We start from the raw sequence: 26,831 nt of genomic DNA, 5'->3' as shown, positions 1-26,831 counted from the left end.
AAAAAAGAAACCAGAAACGGCGGCGACTCTGCGTCGACCACAAGCAACTCAAAGAATCAGATGGCCTTTCTAAGGCCGGCCGATTGAGACCCTCTGCACGAGGTGGGACTCGAACCCACGATCCCGTGACCAAACGCGAGGTGGGACTCGAACCCACGGTCTCGCAACAAGGCGCGAGGTGGGACTCAAACCCACGATCTCGCAACAAAACGCGAGGTGGGACTCGAACCCACGATCTTGCAACTGGGCACGAGGTGGGACTCAAACCCACGATCTCGCAACCCCAAATGGTCTCTTGGCCTTCAAAGGGGTCCACCAGGCGTCCCTGGTCCTCCCCTGTTCCTCCTGGGACGTCTCCCAGGGTGAACGGATGGTGGACACCTGGACACGTCTATCCTTATCCACCCCGCGTTCCCTCTCGGAGCGCGGTCTCACTGAGCATCCGCAAAACCGAAACTGCGATCGCACCAAACTTAGAAACAGAACACAAACATCAGACCAAAACAGAACAAAGAATCTTACCTCTAAGTGGGTCTAGGACCTCTGGGTGGTCGCGCTGATTCCCGGCCCATGCACCAAAATGAAAGACCCCCGAAGGGAGACCCTCACTCAAGCACTCAAGCCCCGGGACAGCCGCGGACCCAAGAAGACACTGAGACCGTACTCAAAATGTAGAAGGCAAGATTTAATAGAACAACAGCAAGAAAGCACATGGAACATAGACCAGAGCTCTGGGGTCGAAACTCATGCACCTAGTGGTGTAGAGGAGAATCGACGACCAGCCAAATTTTTCACAGGCTTATATAGTAAAACTCAAGGGGGGAGAGCTGGGCAGGGAAAGTACAAGTTTACATCACTAGGGGGTTCTGCCAAGGGACAAGGGGTTCTGCCAAGGGAATCTACGTAACTAAGGGGTCATGTCCTATCATTTGGCAATGTACCCGGTTCATTTTGAGGTTGTTCCAGGAGGCCCTTATCTCAAAAATGTTCTTGGAACAGTTTTTAGTTGGGAGGGTTCGAACTCTAGGGTGAGGAGTTCAGGAATGCATTCTGGGGTGAAGAGTTCAGGAGTGTTCCGGGAACAATCTCTAGATGGGAGGGGTCGGGTTCTGGGGTGAAGAAGAGTTCAGTAAAAATTTTTATTCTTCACTCCCTTACTGCTTTTAATATTCTCTCTTTATTTAGTGCATTTGTTGTTTTGATTATTATGTGTCGGGAGGAATTTCTTTTCTGGTCCAGTCTATTTGGAGTTCTGTAGGCTTCTTGTATGTTCATGGGCATGTCATTCTTTAGGTTTGGGAAGTTTTCTTCTATAATTTTGTTGAATATATTTGCTGGCCCTTTAAGTTGAAAATCTTCATTCTCATCAACTCCTATTCTCCGTACGTTTGGTCTTCTCAATGTGTCCTGGATTTCCTGGATGTTTTGAGTTAGGATCTTTTTGCTTTTTGTATTATCTTTGATTGTTGTGCCGATGTTCTCTATGGAATCTTCTGCACCTGAGATTCTCTCTTCCATCTCTTGTATTCTGTTGCTGATGCTCGAGTCTATGGTTCCAGATTTCTTTCCTAGGGTTTCTATCTCAGCGTTGCCTCACTTTGGGTTTTCTTTATTGTGTCTACTTCCCTTTTTAGGTCTAGTATGGTTTTGTTCATTTCCATCACCTGTTTGGATGTGTTTTCCTGTTTTTCTATAAGGACTTCTACCTGTTTGGTTGTGTTTTCCTGTTTTTCTTTAAGGACTTGTAACTCTTTAGCAGTGTTCTCCTGTATTTCTTTAAGTGAGTTATTAAAGTTCTTCTTGATGTCCTCTATCATCATCATGAGATATGCTTTTAAATCCGGGTCTAGCTTTTCGGTTGTGTTGGGGTGCCCAGGACTAGGTGGTGTGGGAGTGCTGCGTTCTGATGATGGTGAGTGGTCTTGATTTCTGTTAGTAGGATTCTTACGTTTGCCTTTCGCCATCTGGTATTCTCTGGAGCTGTGCAGGATACACTCAGCGGGTTCCTGGAACTAAGATGTCTGTGCAGGATACACTCGGCGGGGTCCTGGAACCTAGATGTCTGCTGCTGATGCTCAGGCAAAGTACTCCCGCGCCGGGCAGATCCCAATCCTCAGAATTCTTACGATTGTGTGGCTGGTGTTGTGGGTATCTGGCGGTAGTCAGCCGACTGTGCGCCCTAGCTACCCCGGTGCTGCTCAGACCGAAAGGGGCTTATGCCCCTACTCAGACCGGGTTTTTGCTTCCCTGACTAATGCAATCTCAAGTCCCACGCGATTGGATTGGAACAGATGCTGTGTTCCACTCACCAGAAGTCTTAAGATTGCTTGGCAGGTGTTGTGGGTAGCTGGAGGCAGTCAGCCGACTGTGCGCCCTAGCTACCCAGGTGCTGCTCGGACCAGAAGGGCTCCCTTCCACTCTTATCCAATCTTCATACCCTCTAACTCTCTAACATAGGAGAGAAAAAAGGCTGTAGTTGCTGTTGTTCTCAGTAGATGACTTCCTGCTGATTAGGGATGTTGAGTTCCTTGGGACCAGTTTGATATTTACCATCAGTTCTAACTTCTTGTGGTTGTTCCTTCTTTGTGCATGACTATTTAAGAAACTGTGACACACAGCAGCTAACCAACAACCCATCCCTCTCTTGTCGTCTATCATTTATATACATTCTGCGTAGTTCCTAGAATTCTAAACATCACATAATAGTCAAAATGATCTACGGCTTGCAAAATGATGATCCTTCTAGAGTAAGAGGCAACCAATAATCTGCTGATGTGACCAATCATTAATAGCATCATATCACATACCTGGGGTTAAAACAGAAACATATTGCCATAATTTTCTGTGTTTTTAAAGAAATCAATATTCTCACAATTAATCTCCATTGTGACTAATGTCTGCTATGAATGTAGTTAGCATTTTTCTATGACCTTTGCGCTGGCTGTCAGTAAATAGAAAGGATGTGCCTTCTGAGTTCTAAGAAATGAATGTCTATGGACCATAGTTTTGAGTATTGCTATATGTGATGGTAACACAATGTTCTGCAATGGAATCAGACCAGTGTCTGACATTGATGAGGAACACACTGTGGCATGAGGGTAAGTGTCCTGTAGAGTGAGGAAAAGAGTTCTACATTTCAAATGTAGTTTCTGTCAAGACTGACTTGAAAAAAATTGCAGGATAAAATCTCAGCCCTAAAATGACAAATAGAATTAGAGGAAGAACATCAGGACTTATTTAATCAGCTACAAGAATTAAAGAGCAGAAAGTTGTCTCAGAAGTGTGAAGCCACATGAAAAAATCCCCCAGGTCCTTGCATTCCTCAACACAGAGTCCAAAGATAGACACTGCCCTCTGGCTTTGGTTGAGATACAGATCAACCAGATGAGGGAGAGACTGAGTCATTCCCTGTATCAGATGCTCAAGTGGTTACTTGGAGACATCACACAGGTTTCAATTCCCAAACCATTTAAGAATTAAAAAATGCAGTGTCACTGTATGGTGGCACTGCTCCTTTTACTCTTGCAATCCTGGAACTGATATTCTGATTTTCTGGTTTTATTTATTGACTGATGACAACAGCAGGGAGGATTTTTGGTAATGCAGAGGCAGGGGTAGACTATGTGAAACAGCTTATGTTCAAAAATGTCAATCCTGCCTGCCAAGCAGCCATTAGATCCTACAGGAAGAAGACAGACCTCACTGGGTACATCAGACTCTGTTCTAACAAAGGGACCTCTTAACAGCAGGGCTCAGCTATGGTGGCTGCCATGTAAGCCACTGATTGGTAGCCATACAATTAGTAAGAGACTTCTTGGAAAGTAGAGACCAAAAGGCCTGTTTTAAGTGTGGCAAGCCTAGACATTTTGCAAAAGATTGCAGGGTAGGAAACCAGTCACCTCTGAGACGGCCCAGGAATCAGCCTGAGCTACGTCTGAGTTCCAAACTCGGAAAACATTGGGCTAATACGTGTAGATCCAAGACAGATACACAAGCGAACACCCTATTTGCTAATAAGGGAAATGGGAGCAGGGGCCAGCCCCAGGCCACAAACCAACACAAGCCAAAACAGGTTTATGGGGTGGTCAGCTTTATGCCAGCAAGCAACAACAACCCCTTTCAGAACTTAATCTAGCAACCCCAGAAAGGGCAGGACTGGACCTCAGTTCCACCATCCACACAGTACCAACCACATAAATGGGATCTCAGTCCCTACCCACTGAAGCTTTGAACTGCTCTATTCAAATCTGTTTGGCCTGATAATAGGATTAAGCAGTGCTACCATGCAGGGACTACAGATTTTTCCTGGTGTTATAGACAATGAGGTCAAGGTCAGCCAGAGACAGAGCAAGTTTTAGGTGAAGAAAAGCTTAAATCCAGGCATGGTGGTACACACCTTTAATCCCAGGAGACAGGCATGCAGATCTCTGAGTCAAGGTCAGTCTGCAGGCCAAGATCCAGGACAGTCAAGCTTAGGCAGTGAAGGAGTTGGAAAAGAGGAAGCTGGTGAAGTTGTAAGAGAACAAAGGGATCGTGTTCCAGCCCCTGCAAGCAGCAGAACTTGTCAGCTTTGGCCATATGGCTCTGGCTCTATAGCCAAGAGGAGAAGGAGACAACTGGGACAATTGGTACAGGTTAGCTGGAGTTAGGAAATTAGTGGTGATTATGAAGAGACCAGCATTACTAAGGTGAAATCTTCGGGGAAATGTTTTCTGAGAACACAAGGAACCTGTGTTCCAGAGATAGGCAAGGTTGTGTGTACCTCCTGCTGCAGCTGGACTTGGTAATGTGTTAGAGTAACCCAGGTGGTACTGGTTTTGAGAAAAAAAAAAAGGTCATAAAAGGACTGTCCTCTGGGATCTTGACTTAAAGGACCCCACTCTCTGGTCTGATGAAAGTTCAAGCGTGGAGTGACATCCCCAAGATGTCTGAGGGGAAGCATTAGTCAATTTCAATCTATAGGAAAAAAAGCAGGAAAGTATAAGTGGGTGGGTGGGGATCAGCAGCTATTGTGCTAAAGTGCCTGGGGCTATGTACCAGAAAGCAGTGAGGATGTGGCAGAGTTCTTGCAGAATATAGTCATACCTTGACTTCATACAAGCTATGAGCTGAGCAATTAATCACAGATTTACTGAAAGACTCTAGACACAAAAGGTGCAGCTAAGTGCCCCTTCTTCTTCTTCTTTTTTTTTATTATTGGATATTTTCTTTATTTACATTTGTTTTTCTTCCTTCCTTCCTTCCTTCTTTACTTCCTTCCATCCTTTCTTTCTTTCTTTCTTTCTTTCTTTCTTTCTTTCTTTCTTTTTGTTTTTTGTTTTTTGTTTTTTGAAACAGGGTTTCTCTATTTAGCCCTAGCTGTTCTGGAACTCACTTTGTAGAGCAGGCTGGCCTGGAACTCAGAATTCTGACTGCCTCTGCCTCTCAAGTTCCTTTATTTACATTTCATCTATATCCCCTTTCTGTTTTTTGGGTTTCTCCTTAAAAAAAAAAAACTGCCCTTCCCCTATCCACTGCCCCCACAACTCAGTCACTTTTGCTTCCTGCCCCTGGTGTTCCCCCACACTAGGGTATACAACCTTCATAGGACAAAGGGCCTCTCCTCCCATTAATATCTGTCTAGGCCATTCTTTGCTGCATATGCAGCTGGACCAGGATCCCACTATGTGTGCTCTTTGGTTGGTGGTTTAATCCCTGGGAGCTCTGGGAACACTGGCTTGTTCATACTTGTTCCTCCTATGGGACTGCAAACCTCTTCAGCTCCTTGGGTCCTTCTCTAGCTCCTTCATTGTGGATCCTATTCTCAGTCCAATGGATGGCTGTGAGCATCCACCTCTGTATTTGTGAGGCACTGGCAGATCCTCTCAGGAGAGAGCTTGTAAGGTAGAAAATTTAAGTTTGACTCCCCTAGACCAAGTTGGAGCCAAGAAAGAAAAATAGTTGGGCCCTGAAGCAGCCTGTTCTGAGAACTGACTGACCACAGAACAGATAATTACACAAGCCGGTTCAGTGATCTTGTTCCAAGACCTGGCTGACCACAAAAGTTGGATTAAAATCTTGAGAACAATCTTGAGAATCATGGAGTTTCCCCTTTGGATTTTTAGTTCCCCCTTTTTATTTTTCAGTGGTATTTTCAAATAATGCACTCCCTACTCTCTTGTGTTATGGTTTTTCCTTTAAATACCCCCTTTCCTTACCCAAGGAGCTAAAGGGATCTGCAACCCTATAGGTGGAACAACATTATGAACTAACCAGTACCCCGGAGCTCTTGACTCTAGCTGCATATGTATCAAAAGATGGCCTAGTCGGCCATCACTGGAAAGAGAGGCCCATTGGACACGCAAACTTTATATGCCCCAGTACAGGGGAACGCCAGGGCCAAAAAGGGGGAGTGGGTGGGTAGGGGAGTGGGGGTGGGTGGGTATGGGGGACTTTTGGTATAGCATTGGAAATGTAAATGAGCTAAATACCTAATAAAAAATGGAAAAAAAATAAATAAATATCCCCTTTCCCAGCTACTAGGGGTTGAACTCCTCTACCCCTGCATTGGATACAAGTAGGCCCCAGCCCACTGGTTCCTGTCCATATACCTCATGTGATTGCAGCAAGAATGGTCTCCCATGAGTTACTGGTGGGGGGGGGGGGCAGTCACGACATCCTGAGACTTAAGTGAGGGCCTCCCTTCATCAGGGTTCTTTCAAGCTATAACAGGTTCCTGTCAACAAGAACGTGTTGGCATTCACAACAGTGTCTGGGATTGGTGATTGTAAATGGGGAGGATCTCCTAGTGAGTCAGTCCCTACATGATCATTACTTCAGTCTCTTCTTCATGCTTTGTCTCTGGAACTCCTTCCATGGGTGTTTTGTTCCCCTCTTCTAAGATGGATAGAAGTATCCACACTTTGGTCTTCCTTCATCTCGAGTTTCATGTGCTTTGTGAATTGCATCATGGGTATTCGGAGCTTCAGGGCTTCTGGACTAATATCCACTTATCAGTGAGTGCATATCATGTGTGTTATTTTGTGATGGGGTTAACTCACTCAGGATGATACACTCCAGATTCATCCATTTGCCTATGAATTTCATAAATTCATTGTTTTTAATCGCTGAGTAGTATTCCATTGTGTAAATATACCACATTTTCTGTATCCATTTCTATGTTGAGGGAGATAGGACTTCATTCCAGCTTCTGGCTATTATAAATAAGGCTGTTATGAACATAGTGGAGCATGTGTCCTTATTACATGTTGGAGCTAAGTCTAGCTATATGCCCAGGAGTGTTATTTTCTTACCCCTCCTTGTAACTTGTGAAAATTAGAAAGGCCAGGTTTGTATCTGTCTGTGACAGGTGTAGGACTACCAAACCTGAAACAGACCTACAAAGGGCTGTGAAGTACAAAAGCCTCAGTTTTAAAAAAGATTTATTTAATTTTATTTCTAATTGTACACTGCAGCTGTTTTCAGACACTCATGAGAAGAGTGCATGGAATCCCATTACAGATGACTGTGAGCCACCCTGTGTTTGCTGGGAATTTAACTCAAGACCTCCAGAAGATTCATTAGTGCTCTTAAACACTGAGCCATCTATCCAGCCCTAAAAGACTCATTCACAAGGTCCAGATATATAAACACACACTAACAAATTTCTCAATCTTACATGATTCTTCCAAATTCTCTTTCTCAGTGGCTTTACTATTGCTCCTTCTGCCACACAGTTGGATGAAGGATATCAAAAGGGGCAGACGGTGGACATCAGAAAGGCTCTGGGGACAGGAACCTCACTGCCATGCAGACATTTCTCCAAGAACTGCTTGAGAGATATGAAGGACCCTGAGCTCGTGATGGCTTCAATTCTGGGCAAGTAGTCCTCGGGGATGAGAAGCATGATCTTCCAGAACTGGAACTGGTACTGCTTCATGAGGGCATTCCCACACAACTCCAAGAAGTCAAGCAGGAGAGTGGACATCTCATCTGAGAGAGGCTTCATGTTTAAGATCTGTGCCAGCCATTACTTAAGTCATGAGCATGATCCTCCTGCTGGTTTCTATAGGAACACTGGAGGTGGCTGGTGGCAGCATAGAAACGGATCATCCCAGACATGGGTTTTAGAAAGTTGTACTCTTGTTCAACCTTAGAATCCATCATTTGGTAGCCAAGCATCTCTTGAGAATCCTACAAAGTCATCCCTTCCTTGAAAGGTATGTAGACAGGAACAGAGTATGGACACTTGTGGAGAAGAGCACCTCCAACATGTGCACCTGCACACACAAGCACACACAAATACACATCACATGTGTACACATGCATATGCACAGAAGAATTCACATGGCTTTTGCTGTAACTGAGAGGTGTGAACTGTTTTTATAAAGGAGATTTCTTCTCAGGACTGAGGATGCCAGGTTTTTTTTTTTTTGCGTGGGGGCGGGGGTGAGCAGGGTTTGTTAGCTTGATTATTATGGTACTCCAACCTCCCAGGTCAGAAATTCTAGACTACTCACATTGATTCGCTTCCTTTCAGATATCCAAACACATTTCTTTAGCCGTCTGTTAGGTCCAGGATAGCTTAACGACATTATGGGGCAGGCAAGGCATCTGACATGACTAGGTGCCTAGAAGTTGTCCAGATCCAAGAGGTTGCAACCTTCCTCTGAGGTCCCTGCTTCTGCTCTTCTGGCCCTAACATATCAGTTCAACAGGAGTAGAAACTGGCAAGTGGATGTGATACCACATTCTAGGGATCTGGGTGGTGACCAACTTGGGTCTGAGCTTTGGGTACTTTCTCCTGGGACCTTCTGTCCTGGGTGTGTGTTGACACACACCTCCTGGCTGCAGTTGGTGTTCCATGCTGCTGTTCTCCCAGAAGGGCACTGCTTACTTCTGGGTGCTGCTGGCCACCACACTGGTTTTGTTACTTTCTTTTATCTCATCCTTCTTCTTCCTTCCTTAGACCTGGAACATGGTTGACAGTTTCTTCATCACCTCCTCTACAGGGAGTTCGTCTAGAAATTTAAAGGGGAACCCTGTCTTTGATTCTCCTTACAGGTGTCTCATTGCTAGAATAGAGATGCAAAAAAAAATCTTACATGAAATTCTAAATAAGCAATCACCAGCTTCATGTCCTCCTGCTGCAGAAACACAGCTGGGCCTTGGAAAGATTTGGAAATGTTCCCTTCCTGGCGTTGGTTGCTTAGCTGCATTTTCTAATGAGCTTCTCTGGTCATACCCCTCCTGGTTTACAGCTCTCTAATGGATTCCTCTCATGCTCTTATTAAAATCTAAACACTTCGAACTCTATGTGGTGTAGCCTGGCTTGGCACCTGCACCTTCTTGCACACAAGTGTCTTTGCCTCAGTTACTCCAGGTTCCTTTCTGTTTCCTCACCATGCTAAGCTTTAACCTGGGGTCTTTACATTGCAATTTTAGCAACCTAGATTATTCTTAGCTCCTTCTCTACCACCATGGCTGACTTTCTTACTTGTCAGGTTGGGATTTCTTATGTGACAATGCTGTCCAAAGAAGGAATCAGTGATTCTGCTCAGCTTCTCTTTGTCTCACTTCTGCTTCTGTCCTTCCTAGGGTTCAGTACAGGACACAACTATCCTGACATTTCTTCATTTATCACTTTCCTTCCCCACTTTAGCCAAATGATGCTCTCCATCTGCAAACACAGAGACTTTGTCTCTTGTTAACATCCTGCCTTCATATGGAATACTGATTATATGTCAGGCAGTGTTGGTTTTAATAGGTTTGGACCCCATAGACTCATGTGTTTGAATGCTGGACCCATAGGGAGAAAGCATTATTAGGAGGTACGACGGCCTTATTAGAGTAGGTGTGGCCTCTTTGGAGGAAGTATGTCACAGTGGAAGTGGGTTTTGAGGTCTTATATATACACACTAAAGTTATTCCCAATGTGGAAGATACTCTCCTGGCTGCCTTCAGATAAAAATATACAACTCTCAGCTACTTCTGCAGCAGCATATCTGCCTGCATGCTGCCATGCTTCCTGCCATAATATTAATGATAATGGATTAAACCTCTGAAACTGTAAGCCAGCCCCATTTAAATGTTTGCTTTGTAAGATTTTTCTAGTTATGATGTACCTTCAAAACAATAAAACTCTATCTAAGACAGGCACTGTGAATCCAGACACTTGCTGTCCTACATTTTATAGTCTAGCAGCATACAGATAACACCAATTGAAGAGATAATTTAAGTTATTTCAAGTCATAATAGTTTGTCTGATAATGTGCTATAAGGGGCTAGATTGAGTATCAGAGAATGTAGGGGTATACACAGAGACACAGACACACATGGTCACATGCACACACAGGCTAAAATATATCTTAAAACAACAACAACAACAACAAAAAGCCTTCCCCTTGCAGTGGGAAGGCCTGTTCACATCACTCTCACCACTTTGCTAGCTGAGCCACCCTGGCCTGAATTCAGCACCATTTCACTTCCTGGTGCCCCACCCCCTTTAATACTATTTATTTTGTACTGTTCCTTTCTAAGCTAGTTATGCATATTCCAAATGTTCTTCATGAGATGTAAGCAGAGAACAAAGACTATGATGGGCATTTCTGAGACCTCCTTTGCCAATGCAATTAATCTGAATTTCTGAATCTTAGTCTCATTCTGGCTTTTCAGACTATGATAAAGAGTAGCCATACTGTTCACCAAAATACTACAAAAAACAAAACAAAAAAAAAACAAAAAAACAAAAAAACAGTCTGTAAGCCACATACTGAATTCTTCTCAATTGAAATTTCTTGGGCAAGTACTGCACGTTTCAGATCACTCTCAGTAACAGAGTCTTCTATATTCCTACTAAGATAGCCCAGTAAGCCCCATTTGAAGAATTCCACTGCTTTCCAAATCCATAGTCCCCAAATCTACATTCTCCCAAAGAGAAGCATTTTCAGACCTGTCACAGCAATACCCCATTCCCTGGTACCAACTTCTGACTTGGCTGGGGTTTGACTGCCATGAGCAAACACCATAATCAAGGCAACTTCTATAAGGATAACACTTCATTGGGACTGGCTTCCATATTCAGAGGTTCAGTGCATTATTATTAAGGCAGGAACATAGTAGCATCCAGGCAGCAAAGTGCAGGAGGAGCTGACAGTTTTATATCTTCATCTGAAAGCTGCTAGCAGAATACTGACTTCCAGGCAGCTAGAATGAGGGTCTTAAAAAGTCCATGACCATGGTGACACATCTACTCTAACAAGGCCAGATTTCCGAATACTACAACACCCTGGGTCAAGCATATTCAGACCAGAAAAGTTGCTGTTAGCTGCATCTTTGCAGGCAGAGAATCCAGTCTTTCCCTTTTTGTAGATCTTTGTGGCCCCACCAGCCAACACCTACAACTTCCTCTAGCACATGTGGTGTTTGTTGTTCTGGGTGTCCTGTGTTGGTCAAACCTGCTTTTCCAAGAACCAATGCTAGTGAACTGATAAAAGTTCACTGAAGATATGCTGTTGGGGTTTGTTTATAATACATCCACCAGTTCTACAGAAATGAATTGCATCGAATTCAAGTCTTCTTGCTTGTGCAGTGAGTACTGCCCGGAGTGAGCAACTTCCTCCTCAGCCCTGTCAGCTCACTGCAACTTCTTTACAACTTTGAGTTTCCAGGGTTTAAAACTGAGACAGAGAGAAGTTAAATATTCTGAAGTTTTGGTTTGTTCTTTGTATGTTTTGTAAGTTGCTGGGTAGGAGGGGCTAAAACTCAGGTGACTTGCTAAGTTCTAGAGGCAGATGAACTAGGGCACTCATGAAAATCTAGCACAAGGGTACCAAACACACATCCCACATAATTAAAGGAAAGCATTGCTTGCAGTAAGTCATTTAAAAATAATATTTTGGGGGGGTTAAGAGACCAGTTAAGAGTAATAATTCCCACAACCCACATGGTGGCATACAATCATGTGCTACTCTAGTACCCTGGGGGTACAGTGCCCTCTTTTAGCCTCTTGGTCACCAAGCAGGCATGTGGTTACAGATGGACATACACACAAAACGCCTTTATACATACATACATACACATATATATACATATATATATATATATATAAAATAAAATTAAAAAACAAGATTTGTTACATATAGTGTATGAGTGTGTGTGTGTTTGTTTTTGTGTGGGAGTGTGTGTTTGTCAAAGTACCTCAACACATGTGTGAATGTAGAAAACAACCTGAGAGATTCTGTTTTCTTCATCTATCTGAGACTATTCTGGTAGTCAAGCACAGCAGCAAGAGCCTTTCCCCACTGTGACAGCAAATCAGCTTTACAGATCTACTCTGTTAATTGTGTTGTAAGTAAAATTGCTGATTTCTATATAACCATAGTCCTATGAGGACAATGAGGGATCATCATGATACAAGCATCCCATATGATATGCCTTTGTGGAAAATGAGCCTTGACTGTAAGAAAACAGCCATCTCACGCCAAACACCCTTTTTCTTTTAAATTTGGTTTTCTGAGACAGGGTTTCTCTCTATAGCCCTGGTTGTGCCTAAAACTCACTTTGTAGACCAGGCTGGTCTCCAAGTCAGAAATCTGCCTGCCTCTGCCTCCCGAGTGCTGGGATTAAAGGTGTTTGCCATCACACCCGGCTCCTTTTTTTTTAAAGATTAATTAATTCATTTATTTTATGTATATGAGTACACTGTAGTTGTACTGATCATTTTGAGCCATCATGTGGTTGCTGGGATTTTAATTCAGGACCTCTGCTGCTCTGATCGGTTTTGTTTATTGTTATATCTAATTATACTGGAACTGTCTTCAGATGCACCACAAGGAAGCGCCAAAGCTATTTATGGATGGCTGTGGGCATCCATGTGGTTTTTGGGATTTGAACTCAGGACCGTCCAAGGGTATTCAGTGCTAACAATCACTGGGCCAATTCTCCAGCATCATCCCCTTTCTGTTAACCCTACATCCCAGGTTTTGGTCTATGTGTTTCTGATTTCCCACATTCATTATTTTAAATTTGTCCTCAGTAGCCTGCTTTGTCTCTCATTACCAGAGAAAACCAGTAGGCAGTAAGAAGTGTCCAGGCTGGCCTTGAACTCAGATATCCACCTGCCTCTGCCTCCCGAGTGCTGGGATTAAAGGCGTGGGCTACCACGCCCAGTTAAGAAGTGTCCTTTTGTTTCTTTGCTTCTTTGGTGTGGTGATTGAATTATGTTTGGATTAGGGTGTGGTACTATTGGGAGGTGTGGCCATGTTGGATTAGAGTTGCATCACTGTGGAGGCGGGGCTTTGGGGACATGTATATATACTGAAGCTCTCCCCAGGGTGAGACACAGTAGTCTCATCTTGCTGCCTTTACCTTGGAAGACATAGGTAAGAGGACATCCGACCTAGGCCAATCTGTTCTGTAAAAAGAGTTCCAGGACATCCTCGAGTACACAGAAAAACCCTATCCCAGAAAGAAAGAATCATCGTTCTAACGGCTCTTAGTCTTCCTTCAAAGAAGATGGTACTCACCAGGTAGGTCATGGATTTGGGTTCTGGTTATAGGAAGTTCTGGGAGAACATATATTTTCCATTTTTCTTTGAGGATTGATATAAGCTGCAGAGCAGAGGTAACCTGGCCACAACCATTTCTAGAACCTCTTGTGGGCTTCCTTGTTGATTATGCTGCTCAGAAACTGGGGTCTTTCATGAGTTGCCTTCCCTGCCAGCTTCCTTCCTTCCTTCCTTCCTTCCTTCCTTCCTTCCTTCCTTCCTTCCTTCCTTCCTTCCTTCCTTCCTTCCTTCCTTCTCTGCAAGAAAGCACTTCCCTCTTGCTTTTGGGATTTCACTATCTGCCTTGACATCCCGTGGTGGGTTATAACCTGGAATTGTAAGCCAGATAAGCCCCTCCTCCTGGAAATTGTGTTTTGCTGGAGTATTTTAGCAGGAGCCACAGAAATGAAACTGGAACCAACAGATGATGTTTACTAGTGTGGTCCTAGCCTTGGTCCAGAAAAGTAAGAGTGAGTTATGCTAAGTGTTAGAGGTATCCAATATTGGAGTCTTCTTCAGGCACTGTGATATAGGTTAATAGGACTATAAGGGGAAGGTAGAATTTGAAATGGATGCACACAAGATAAATACCAGGGGTGTAGAGTGTGTCTTGTGTTCACCATAGCAATGGCCAAATATAAAGTCTCAAAAAGGCTGGGCTTGGAGAACACAAAGCTTTCAGTTAGCTTTCATTTGTATGCTTTTAAATGTCATTTGTAAAAAACTAGCAAATACGGACTGGAGAATTAGCTCAGTTGTTCAGAGCATTGGCTGTTCTTGCAGAGGATCTGGTTTGGTTCTAGACACTATGTCTAGTAACTGCTCCCAAAGGAAAAGTTGGTTTTCTCCAAGGGGTCTCACTATGTACAAAACCACTCTTAAAGGAAAGCCCCATACCCTGAAGGAGATGGCCGACAGAAAATGAACTCAATAGTGTTTCTGGGGATGTTGTTGTTGTTGTTAATTTGTTTTGTACTATTCTGGCTGGTTGGCTTGTTACTAAGCCTTTCTCACATCTTAAGGAGAGGGAGATGAACGTTCTGGTTGGCCTTTGCTTTTCTGCTTTCTCTGGATGCACCAGGACTTCATGTATTTGTCATATGTGCCTATGTCAACTGCTTTCATGTGTTATTTTGTGTCCCAAAGTGGATCTAAGTAACACAACCTGTGACTTTCTTCAATTTTTCATTCTTCTGTGAACTGAAAAAAAAATTTAAGAGTAATTTATATCTATGACCATTCTGTACCTATCTTAGGCACAAGAAACAAAAGAGGGCATTGGTACACATTACAAACGGTTGTGAACCACTGTTTGGTTTTTGGGAAGAGAATGCACAAGCTCTGAAAGAATAGTCAGTGTTTACAAGCACTGATCAATCTTTCCAGTCCTAAATTGTTTTTATTATGCTCCAAGCATGTCCATGTAAAGTGCATTGGTACATATTTTGAGTGTTCTTGTGATATATTAAAGGCCTGAACACCAATGAACTTGTAATTTTCGGTACTCTAAACTTGTTAAAAAATGTATTAAAATGGTATCTGAATCTACTAAGTGTTCTGTGAAGTCTTAGATTGCTTTTTTTATATAGAACCACATTCTTCAGAATGATAGTTTCAATTTTTTATTAAGCTATACAATTCAGCCACCTAGGAGGAACAGAAATATGAACTAACCAGTAACCCCAGGGCTCCCTGGGACTAAATTACAAATTAAAGAAAACACATGGAAGGACTCATTTCTATAGCTGCATATGTACTAGAGGATAACTGAGTCAGTCATCAATTGGAGGAGAGGCCCTTGGTCCTGTGAAGGTTCTATGCTCCAGTATAGGGGAATGCATTGGCCAGTATGCAGGAGTGGGTTGCTTAGGGAGCAGCAGGAGGGTAGAGAATAGGGGGTTTTTGGAGGGGAAACTAGGAAAGGGGATAACATTTGAAATATAAATAAAGAGAATATCTAATTTTTAAAAAGCTATACAATTCAATGTTGTGTGCAGAAATTTTGATAAAAAAATTATTTCCCAAATAGATTTCCAATGAAAACCTATTTTACAAGTTTTATTTTTTGTTGTTAAAAGGTCAATGCAGGAACTGCAAAGGTAAAGGAGTCCTGTGCATTTTGTCACTACTGGGGAGACTACAACTTCCTGAGCACCAGGCCAGAAGCTAAAGTACTATTTTGTAACTATCAGGATCCAGGACTCTGGGACATTTTGTGGCTTTTGGATCTTCTATACTTATATCAGTTGCTTTCAGATCTACCACTGTTAGATACTTCCTGGCACCCATCCTAAAACTGTTGGAACTGAGTCACAACCACTGTCAGTCAGTGTCTGCCAGGAGTCCCTCACTTGACTCCTGTGGTTTCCTTTTCCATCATGCCAAAGAATAAAGGCAAAGGAGGCAAAAACAGGCGCAGAGGTAAAAATGAAAATGAATCAGAGAAAAGAGAGTTGGTGTTTAAAGAATATGGGCAAGAGTATGCTCAGGTGACCAAAATGCTGGGATGTGGACGGTTGGAAGCAATGTGTTTTGATGGTGTAAGGAGGCTGTGCAACATAAGAGGAAAGTTGAGAAAAAAGGTTTGGATAAATACCTCAGACATTATATTGATTGGTCTAAGAGACTATCAAGATAACAAAGCTGATGTAATCTTAAAGTACAATCAAGATGAAGCAAGAAGTCTGAAGGCCTATGGAGAACTTCCAGAACATGCCAAAATCAATGAAACGGACACATTTGGTGCTGGGGATGATGATGAAATCGTGTTTGATGATATTGGAGATGAAGATGAAGACATTGATGACATCTAACCTGACCTAAGCATGCTACCTTCCAAGTTGTCTGAAGATAGCTCAACACAATTGGCATCTTGACGTTCACCTGTTAAGTAAAACTTCATTTGGCATGAGTGTGTCTTGTCAATGCAAACTGATGACTTTTATGTTTTGAAGTATTCTATTTCTTTGAAATCCTAAAACGTTGAGTTATCTATTTTAAGTGACAAGTTAACACTTTGTGCTTATGGGTATAATTGAACTTAGGGCACAGCAGTGTGCACTGTTAAGGGACTGCCATTTCATTTGTGACCTTTCATTTCTAGCCCTTGTTGTATACACTCCCTTGATCCTTTAAGTTGTTTCCACCCATAAGTTGTTGCATCTTACAGTGCAGTTTTTAAGTTAGATGGGTAGCAATTTTGAGTTTTAAAAATTGTGCATTGCAGAAATTAAATGCTCAGAGGAGATGATCATTTTCTTGTGTTTAAAAATATATTAGTTGACAATGTTTAGATAGAATCTTGTAAGGCATACTCAAAAAAAGAATGAAAATAAAAAACAGAAGTAAATCTCTTCTGATTCTTGCATAGAGAAATTTTCTTTTTTTTTTTTTTTTTTTTTTATTAGGTATTTAGCTCATTTACATTTCCAATGCTATACCAAAAGTCCCCCTTACCCACCCACCCCCACTCCCCTACCCACCCACTCCCCCCCTTTGGCCCTGGCGTTCCCCTGTACCGGGGCACACAAAGTCTGCGTGTCCAATGGGCCTCTCTTTCCAGTGATGGCCGACTAGGCCATCTTTTGATACATATGCAGCTAGAGTCAAGAGCTCAGGGGTACTGGTTAGTTCATAATGTTGTTCCACCTATAGGGTTGAAGATCCCTTTAGCTCCTTGGGTACTTTCTCTAGCTCCTCCATTGGGAGCCCTGTGATCCATCCATTAGCTGACTGTGAGCATCCACTTCTGTGTTTGCTAGGCCCCGGCATAGTCTCACAAGAGACAGCTACATCTGGGTCCTTTCAGTAAAATCTTGCTAGTGTATGCAATGGTGTCAGCATTTGGAAGCTGATTATGGGGTGGATCCCTGGATATGGCAGTCTCTACATGGTCCATCCTTTCATCTCAGCTCCATACTTTGTTTCTGTAACTCCTTCCATGGGTGTTTTGTTCCCACTTCTAAGGAGGGGCATAGTGTCCACACTTCAGTCTTCATTTTTCTTGAGTTTCATGTGTTTAGGAAATTGTATCTTATATCGTGGGTATCCTAGGTTTTGGGCTAGTATCCACTTATCAGTGAGTACATATTGTGTGAGTTCCTTTGTGATTGTGTTACCTCACTCAGGATGATGCTCTCCAGGTCCATCCATTTGGCTAGGAATTTCATAAATTCATTCTTTTTAATAGCTGAGTAGTACTCCATTGTGTAGATGTACCACATTTTCTGTATCCATTCCTCTGTTGAGGGGCATCTGGGTTCTTTCCAGCTTCTGGCTATTATAAATAAGGCTGCTATGAACATAGTGGAGCATGTGTCCTTCTTACCAGTTGGGGCTTCTTCTGGATATATGCCCAGGAGAGGTATTGCTGGATCCTCCGGTAGTACTATGTCCAATTTTCTGAGGAACCGCCAGACTGATTTCCAGAGTGGTTGTACAAGCCTGCAATCCCACCAACAATGGAGGAGTGTTCCTCTTTCTCCACATCCTCGCCATCATCTGCTGTCACCTGAATTTTTGATCTTAGCCATTCTCACTGGTGTGAGGTGGAATCTCAGGGTTGTTTTGATTTGCATTTCCCTGATGATTAAGGATGTTGAACATTTTTTCAGGTGCTTCTCTGCCATTCGGTATTCCTCAGGTGAGAATTCTTTGTTCAGTTCTGAGCCCCATTTTTAAGGGGGTTATTTGATTTTCTGAGGTCCACCTTCTTGAGTTCTTTATATATGTTGGATATTAGTCCCCTATCTGATTTAGGATAGGTAAAGATCCTTTCCCAGTCTGTTGGTGGTCTTTTTGTCTTATAGACAGTGTCTTTTGCCTTGCAGAAACTTTGGAGTTTCATTAGGTCCCATTTGTCAATTCTCGATCTTACAGCACAAGCCATTGCTGTTCTGTTCAGGAATTTTTCCCCTGTGCCCATATCTTCAAGGCTTTTCCCCACTTTCTCCTCTATAAGTTTGAGAAGGGTGTTGTTTCCCTAATTTCTTTCTCAGCCTGTTTATTCTTTGTGTAGAGAAAGGCCATTGACTTGTTTGAGTTAATTTTATATCCAGCTACTTCACCGAAGCTGTTTATCAGGTTTAGGAGTTCTCTGTTGGAATTTTTAGGGTCACTTATATATACTATCATATCATCTGCAAAAAGTGATATTTTGACTTCCTCTTTTCCAATTTGTATCCCCTTGATCTCCTTTTGTTGTCGAATTGCTCTGGCTAATACTTCAAGTACTATGTTGAAAAGGTAGGGAGAAAGTGGGCAGCCTTGTCTAGTCCCTGATTTTAGTGGGATTGCTTCCAGCTTCTCTCCATTTACTTTGATGTTGGCTACTGGTTTGCTGTAGATTGCTTTTATCATGTTTAGGTATTGGCCTTGAATTCCTGATCTTTCCAGAACTTTTATCATGAATGGGTGTTGGATCTTGTCAAATGCTTTTTCTGCATCTAACGAGATGATCATGTGGTTTTTGTCTTTGAGTTTGTTTATATAATGGATTACATTGATGGATTTTCGTATATTAAACCATCCCTGCATCCCTGGAATAAAACCTACTTGGTCAGGATGGATGATTGCTTTAATGTGTTCTTGGATTCGGTTAGCGAGAATTTTATTAAGAATTTTTGCATCGATGTTCATAAGAGAAATTGGTCTGAAGTTCTCTATCTTTGTTGGATCTTTCTGTGGTTTAGGTATCAGAGTAATAGTGGCTTCATAAAATGAGTTGGGTAGAATACCTTCTACTTCTATCTTGTGAAAAAGTTTGTGCAGAACTGGAGTTAGATCTTCTTTGAAGGTCTGATAGAACTCTGCACTAAACCCGTCTGGTCCTGGGCTTTTTTTGGCTGGGAGACTATTAATAACTGCTTCTATTTCTTTAGGGGATATGGGACTGTTTAGAAGGTCAACTTGATCCTGATTCAACTTTGGTACCTGGTATCTGTCCAGAAATTTGTCCATTTCGTCCAGGTTTTCCAGTTTTGTTGAGTATAGCCTTCTGTAGAAGGATCTGATGGTGTTTTGGATTTCTTCAGGATCTGTTGTTATGTCTCCCTTTTCATTTCTGATTTTGTTAATTAGGATTTTGTCCCTGTGCCCTTTAGTGAGTCTAGCTAAGGGTTTATCTATCTTGTTGATTTTCTCAAAGAACCAACTCCTCGTTTGGTTAATTCTTTGAATAGTTCTTCTTGTTTCCACTTGGTTGATTTCACCCCTGAGTTTGATTATTTCCTGCCGTCTACTCCTCTTGGGTGAATTTGCTTCCTTTTTTTCTAGAGCTTTTAGATGTGTTGTCAAGCTGCTAGTATGTGCTCTCTCCCGTTTTTTCTTGAAGGCACTCATAGCTATGAGTTTCCCTCTTAGAAATGCTTTCATTGTGTCCCAAAGGTTTGGGTACGTTGTGGCTTCATTTTCATTAAACTCTAAAAAGTCTTTAATTTCTTTCTTTATTCCTTCCTTGACCAAGGTATCATTGAGAAGAGTGTTGTTCAGTTTCCATGTGAATGTTGGCTTTCTGTTATTTATTTTGTTATTGAAGATCAGCCTTAGTGCATGGTGATCTGATAGGATACATGGGACAATTTCAATATTTTTGAATCTGTTGAGGCCTGATTTGTGACCTATTATGTGGTCAATTTTGGAGAAGGTACCATGAGGTGCTGAGAAGAAGGTATATCCTTTTGTTTTAGGATAAAATGTTCTGTAGATATCTGTCAGATCCATTTGTTTCATCACTTCTGTTAGTTTCAGTGTGTCCCTGTTTAGTTTCTGTTTCCATGATCTGTCCATTGGTGAAAGTGGTGTGTTGAAGTCTCCCACTATTATTGTGTGAGGCGCAATGTGTGCTTTGAGCTTTACTAAAGTTTCTTTAGTGAATGTGGCTGCTCTTGTATTTGGAGCATAGATATTCAGAATTGAGAGTTCCTCTTGGAGGATTTTACCTTTGATGAGAATGAAGTGTCCCTCCTTGTCTTTTTTGATGACTTTGGGTTGGAAGTCAATCTTATCAGATATTAGGATGGCTACTCCTGCTTGTTTCTTCATACCATTTGCTTGGAAAATTGTTTTCCAGCCTTTCATTCTGAGGTAGTGTCTATCTTTTTCTCTGAGATGAGTTTCCTGTAAGCAGCAAAATGTTGGGTCTTGTTTGTGTAGCCAGTTTGTTAGTCTATGTCTAGACCTAGATTTAAAAGCATATCTCATGATGATGGTAGAGGACATCAAGAAGGACTTTAATAAATCACTTAAAGAAATACAGGAGAACACTGCTAAAGAGTTACAAGTCCTTAAAGAAAAACAGGAAAACACAATCAAACAGGTAGAAGTCCTTACAGAAAAAGAGGAAAAAACATACAAACAGGTGATGGAAATGAACAAAACCATACTAGACCTAAAAAGGGAAGTAGACACAATAAAGAAAACTCAAAGCGAGGCAACACTAGAGATAGAAACCCTAGGAAAGAAATCTGGAACCATAGATTTGAGCATCAGCAACAGAATACAAGAGATGGAAGAGAGAATCTCAGGTGCAGAAGATTCCATAGAGAACATCGGCACAACAATCAAAGAAAATGGAAAATGCAAAAAGATCCTAACTCAAAATATCCAGGAAATCCAGGACACAATAAGAAGACCAAACGTACGGATAATAGGAGTGGATGAGAATGAAGATTTTCAACTCAAAGGTCCAGCAAACATCTTCAACAAAATTATTGAAGAAAACTTCCCAAATCTAAAGAATGAGATGCATATGAACATACAAGAAGCCTACAGAACTCCAAATAGACTGGACCAGAAAAGAAATTCCTCCCGACACATAATAATCAGAACATCAAATGCACTAAATAAAGATAGAATACTAAAAGCAGTAAGGGAAAAAGGTCAAGTAACATATAAAGGCAAGCCTATCAGAATTACACCAGATTTTTCACCAGAGACTATGAAAGCCAGAAGAGCCTGGACAGATGTTATACAGACACTAAGAGAACACAAACTGCAGCCCAGGCTACTATACCCAGCCAAACTCTCAATTATCATAGAGGGAGAAACCAAAGTATTCCACGACAAAACCAAATTCACGCATTATCTCTCCACGAATCCAGCCCTTCAAAGGATAATAACAGAAAAAAACCAATACAAGAACGGGAACAACGCCCTAGAAAAAACAAGAAGGTAATCCCTCAACAAACCTAAAAGAAGACAGCCACAAGAACAGAATGCCACCTTTAACAACTAAAATAACAGGAAGCAACAATTACTTTTCCTTAATATCTCTTAACATCAATGGTCTCAACTCGCCAATAAAAAGGCATAGAGAAATTTTCAAAGCAGGTAGTTGTTAAGAGCACATAAAGTAGTGTTTACTTTGTAAAGTAGGTTGCTTGTGTTAATCTGTTTTCAAGAAGTTAGCTTCTGTATTGAGGCTTTGGAAAATGAATTACTGTGTATTGAGTAAAGTTAGTTACATAATTGTACAAGTTTAGTTTTCCTTAAACTAAGCTTAGGTTAATGGAAAAGGAGCCACAGCTTAATGAAAATGATGTTACTGTTTTCTGAATGGAATAGTACACAAACAGAGACACATTAAAAACATGTTGGTATATAAACTTTTTTTTTCTTTTTAATGTGTTCATTGTATCTCTGTGTATAATGAAAATAAATGATTACATGACTTCTTAAAAAGAAATAGATCAATGCAATCTGATGGTCTCTGCTGGCAAACCAGGAGGGGACTCCCCAACACAAGCCTGCAAGCACTGTGACCACAAATGTCTGCTGTGCTACCAGGATGTTTTGGAAGAATGCAGTTCTCTTCCCAAACCATCTTCTTACTCTGGATGGGTTGTAGATCTCATCCTCCTCAATACCATATGGCACTCACAAGAGAATGCTCCTTACTCTGATAATTCACCATCGTCGGAATCTGTATCAGGCCTGTACCAATTCTCACTACTTATAGAGTTGACTTTCTAGGATTGAGTTCAACATAGCTCATGTATCTGTATGGAAATTTACCACCTTCTTTCAACCATTCCGATCTTTCCTACACCTTCATTTTATTTGGGGGGCCTTTGGGGGGGGTTGACAGGGTTTCTCTGTATAGCTCTGGCTGTCCTGGAACTCACTTTGTAGACCAGGCTGGCCTCAAACTCAGTAATCTGCCTGACTCCTCCTCCTGAGTGCTGGGATTAAAGGTGTGTGCCACCAAGCCTGGCCTTTTTATATATTTTTTAAAGATTTATTTATTTCATGTATATGAGTACTATAGTTGCCTTCAGACACACCAGAAGAGGGCATTGGATCCTATTATAGGTGGCAATGAGCCACTATGTGTTTGCTGGCAATTGAACTCAGGACCTTTGGAAGAGCAGCCAGTGCCTTTAACCGCTGAGCCATCTCTCCAGCCCCCTTTCCTACCTGTTCTACTACATTCTTTTCTTTTTGTCAAGATTTATTTTATTGATGTATATTTGTATGAGCTTTATGTATTCAGGTGCCTACAGAAGATGGAAGATATCATGAGTCCTAGAGCCATAGTAGCAGGCAATTATGAGCTCTTTTAAAGTGTCCAAAACTATTCATTAATTTAATTGAGTAATTAAACTAACCTAAGTTACCATATCTGAAAAGTGAATTAAAATATCCAAAAGTTTTTCTAGTACAAAAAATTAAATGCTTTAGTTATAAATGAGCTCTATCAATATACACAAACTATATACTTCAGATAGTCACAAAAGTGTGAGCAGAAGGCTTAGCAAAAGACATTTAATACAATTAGTTTTCAACAACCCCTTGGTCGTCCATATCTACAAAGAAACTCAAATTCCACCCAAATTCCACATCACATAAAAGTACATATTTGCCAGAATTTTTAGCAAGTATGGTTTGGGAATTTGTTGTTGTTGTTGTTGTTTGTTTTTTAAAAAGGCCCCCAGGGCAAGTGATTTACAGTTTAACTGCCACTGTGAACTGATCTGGACATGGTCCAGAATTGGGACCTCTGGTGATGCTAGAGGTTTAGATCTACTTGAAAACCATGTTTCTGGCACTTCTTGGGCACAGGAGACTTAGTACCAGAAAGGGACTTGCTCCTGCTCCGGTTTTTAATAACACAAATAAATGTATGGTGCCAATGTAGACCCTGCAGATCAACCAGCAATTAGATACCTCCAGTCAGCACAAAGACCTGCTGAATGTGGACCTGGCTTCCTTGGACAACCAGCTGTGTGGCCTCATTTCCAGAATCATTCACAGCACCTTGAAGAGTGGCTATCCGACAGCAGAGAACCAAGCTGAAGCTGAGCTGGCCCTGCTCCAGATGCTGGACCTCGTCTTGAGTTTGGAGCAGAAGATCACTGGAGCCTCTGAAGTGAGGGAGGAGGAGGCCCTGGCTCAAGTGGAAGGAGTCACAGGTTCATTGGGGGCCAGGGGCTCCTGCCCAGAGCTCTGTACCCAGCCCAAGCCCAGCAGGGACACAGATTGAAGACCAGCAGGGGAAGGTACAAGATAGTAAGATGCAGTGGTACCAGCAACTACAGGATGCTTCTGCCAATTGTGTTTTTCTTTGAAGACCTAACCAGCAAGGACAGTCAGAATAAAACGATAAAACTGGACTGGCAGAAGGCAGCCACCATCCCACTGAGCCAGATCTCTAGCATCACAAGTTCAAAGCTGAAGGAGGTCTTTGACAAGATCCATAGCCTGCTCTCTGGAAAGCATGTACAATCGGGTGGGTATCTGGTGCCTGTCACTCCTAACCCTGAGGGGCTGGACTTTGTCCAGTACAAACTGGCAGAGTAATTTGTGAAACAAGGGGAGGAAGAAGTGGGCTCTCACCATGAAGGGGTGCAATTCCCCATTGCAGCAGTGGTGGCCTCTGGTATCTGGATGCTTCATCCCAAAGTGGGAGACCTCATTCTTGCTCATCTCCACAATAAGTGTCCATACTCCATTCCTTTCTACCTACCTTTCAAGGAAGAGATAGATTTGGAGGATTCTTGTCGGATGCTTGGCTACCAAGTGATGGATTCCAGAGTTGAGAAACAGGACAACTTTCTAAAACACATGTCTAGAACACCCTCATGAAGCAGTACCAGATCCAGTTCTGAAAGATGATACTTCTCACCTACGAGGACTACTTGCCCAGAGTTGAAGCCATCACAAGATCAGGACAGATGGGCTCTTTCAAATATTTCAAGCTGTTCTTGGAGAAATATCTTCAATGCAGAGGTTCATGTCCCCATAGGCTTTCTGACAATCTCCTTCTGGCACTCTCAATATCCTTTGTGTGGCAGGAGGGGCAACATTAAAGCTACTGACACAGCAGGTTTTTAAGAATCATGTCAGATAGAGAAATTCATCAGTGTGTTTTTATATATCTGTACCATTGAATGAGGCTTTTAGGGCTGGGGAGATGGCTCAGCGGTTAACAGCACTAACTGTTCTTGCAGGAGTCCTGAGTTCAATTCCCAGCAACCACAGGGTGGCTCATAACCATCTGTAATGGAATACAATGCACTCTTCTTGTGTGTTTCTGACGAAAGCTGTAGTGTACTCATAGAAATAAAAATAAATAAATATTTTTAAATGAGGGTTTTATAACTCACTGCCTTATGTCAGTCCCTTGTCAGGTTTCATAGTATTCATATAGGTGTCACAGACAGATACAGAACTGGCATTTCTAATTTTCACAAATTACAAGGCTTGGTAAGAAAGGGCACTTAGTACTTAGCTGCACCCTTTGTCTTTTCCTATAGATTTCAACAATTTAAGCTATTTTCAAATTACCATCTCCAATTCACATGTGCAACTGGTGGACTAAGTCCCACATTCTCAGGGATCCCATGTGTGAACAACAGTGAATAATTATCAGTAAGTGTACGCCCATTTTCTCTGGTACAATTAGTTTGTAGTCAGCTGTCCTCAATCATCCCTTATTACTCTAAGACATGGGCAGGTTTTTGGCCCAGATCACATTTTCTTTTTTTTTTTTTCTTTTTTTTTTTTTTTTTTAAATTAGGTACTTTCTTCATTCACATCTCTGCTGCAGATCCTCTGGGTCCCCGTGTCTGTGTGGAATGGGTCTCTCAAGCAGGTGGGCAAAGCGTAGGATTAAATTGACAAACAGACGCACACAGGAGAGGTTGTGTAGAATCTGAATGTCATCTCAGGTCGAGCCTCGGACTTTTTATAATACAGAATTCCAGGGGCTATATGTCACACCAGACAAGGTACACTGAAATTTACCAGATACAAGAGAATGACTACGAAAGGAATTTGCAAGAACTAGATAAATGTTTACAATAGAGATTATCAGCCCTGCCTAGGATCAGCCTAGTGCCAGGCAAGAATTTCACACTTTAGTGTTAAAAGCACCAGCGGGTAATTACTCTTGGCAGGCCTCAAGAATAATGTAGTGTCACGGACCCCTAAATTCCTAGGCCTTGCTAAATCTTATCTAGTCTGGAGAATCCCCATTTGTCAGGAGAGTATATCAGCTTGCTATAGGTATGGAATGTAGCCTGTACTAAAGATTTCAATCTCAGTGAGATTCCCAGGCTCTTTCTGTTGACTTGTTGAGCTAATAGCTCTGTCTATTGTAATGCTTAATTAGTTACTGAATAGGTTAAACTACCTTGTTGTAATCTGGGATCTTGGAACACTGGGAGAGGCTTTAGCTATGTCAGAATTCAATCTTAAAAGGCACTTATAATAGGGTAATGCTTAATAGAGGGCACGTGGATCCATACACTAGAATGACTCGGGAGTGGAAAATTAATTTATGGTTTAGAGGGAACACCAGACTCCAGGAGGGAATTTCCGTGAAACTCTTTTCCTCGTGGGCAGCAACTTCCAAGCTTCCGCTTGTCAAACTGACCCAACTGGAGAGCGTGGCTTTCGCCAGACTCCAGGAGGGAGCTTCCGTGAAACTCTTTTCCTCATGAGATAGCTTCCAAGCTCTCGCCTGTCAAGCTGACTCCACCAGAGTGCGTGGCACATCTCCAGTGCTATCCCAAAAGTCCCCCACTCCCACTTCCCAGACCTGGCATTCCTGTGTACTGAAGCATATAAGGTTTGCATGACAAATGGGCCTCTCTTTCCACTGATGGCAAACCAGGCCATCCTCTGATACATATGCAGCTAGAGACAGGAACTCTGGGGGGCACTGGTTAGTTCATATTGTTGTTCCACCCATAGGGTTACAGTTCCCTCAGCTCCTTGGGTACTCTCTCTAGCGCCTCCATTGTGATCCATCCAATAGCTGACTGTGATCATCCACTTCTGTGTTTGCCAGGCCCCAGCATAGTC

The 26,831-nt window shown here is 42.1% G+C and overlaps 3 pseudogenes; 2 read left to right on the top strand and 1 right to left on the bottom strand.

Moving 5' to 3' along the window:
* Gm18628 (predicted gene, 18628) lies at positions 7,596 to 8,242 on the bottom strand (annotated as a pseudogene).
* Gm2035 (predicted pseudogene 2035) lies at positions 13,319 to 22,199 on the top strand (annotated as a pseudogene).
* On the top strand, positions 22,217 to 24,797 carry Gm18616 (predicted gene, 18616; annotated as a pseudogene).

This window comes from Mus musculus, chromosome 12, assembly GCF_000001635.26.
Source record: "Mus musculus strain C57BL/6J chromosome 12, GRCm38.p6 C57BL/6J".
Lineage (NCBI taxonomy): Eukaryota > Metazoa > Chordata > Mammalia > Rodentia > Muridae > Mus > Mus musculus.
The sequence above is the reverse complement of the archived record's forward strand: the minus strand, read 5'-3'. Positions and strand labels throughout refer to the sequence as shown.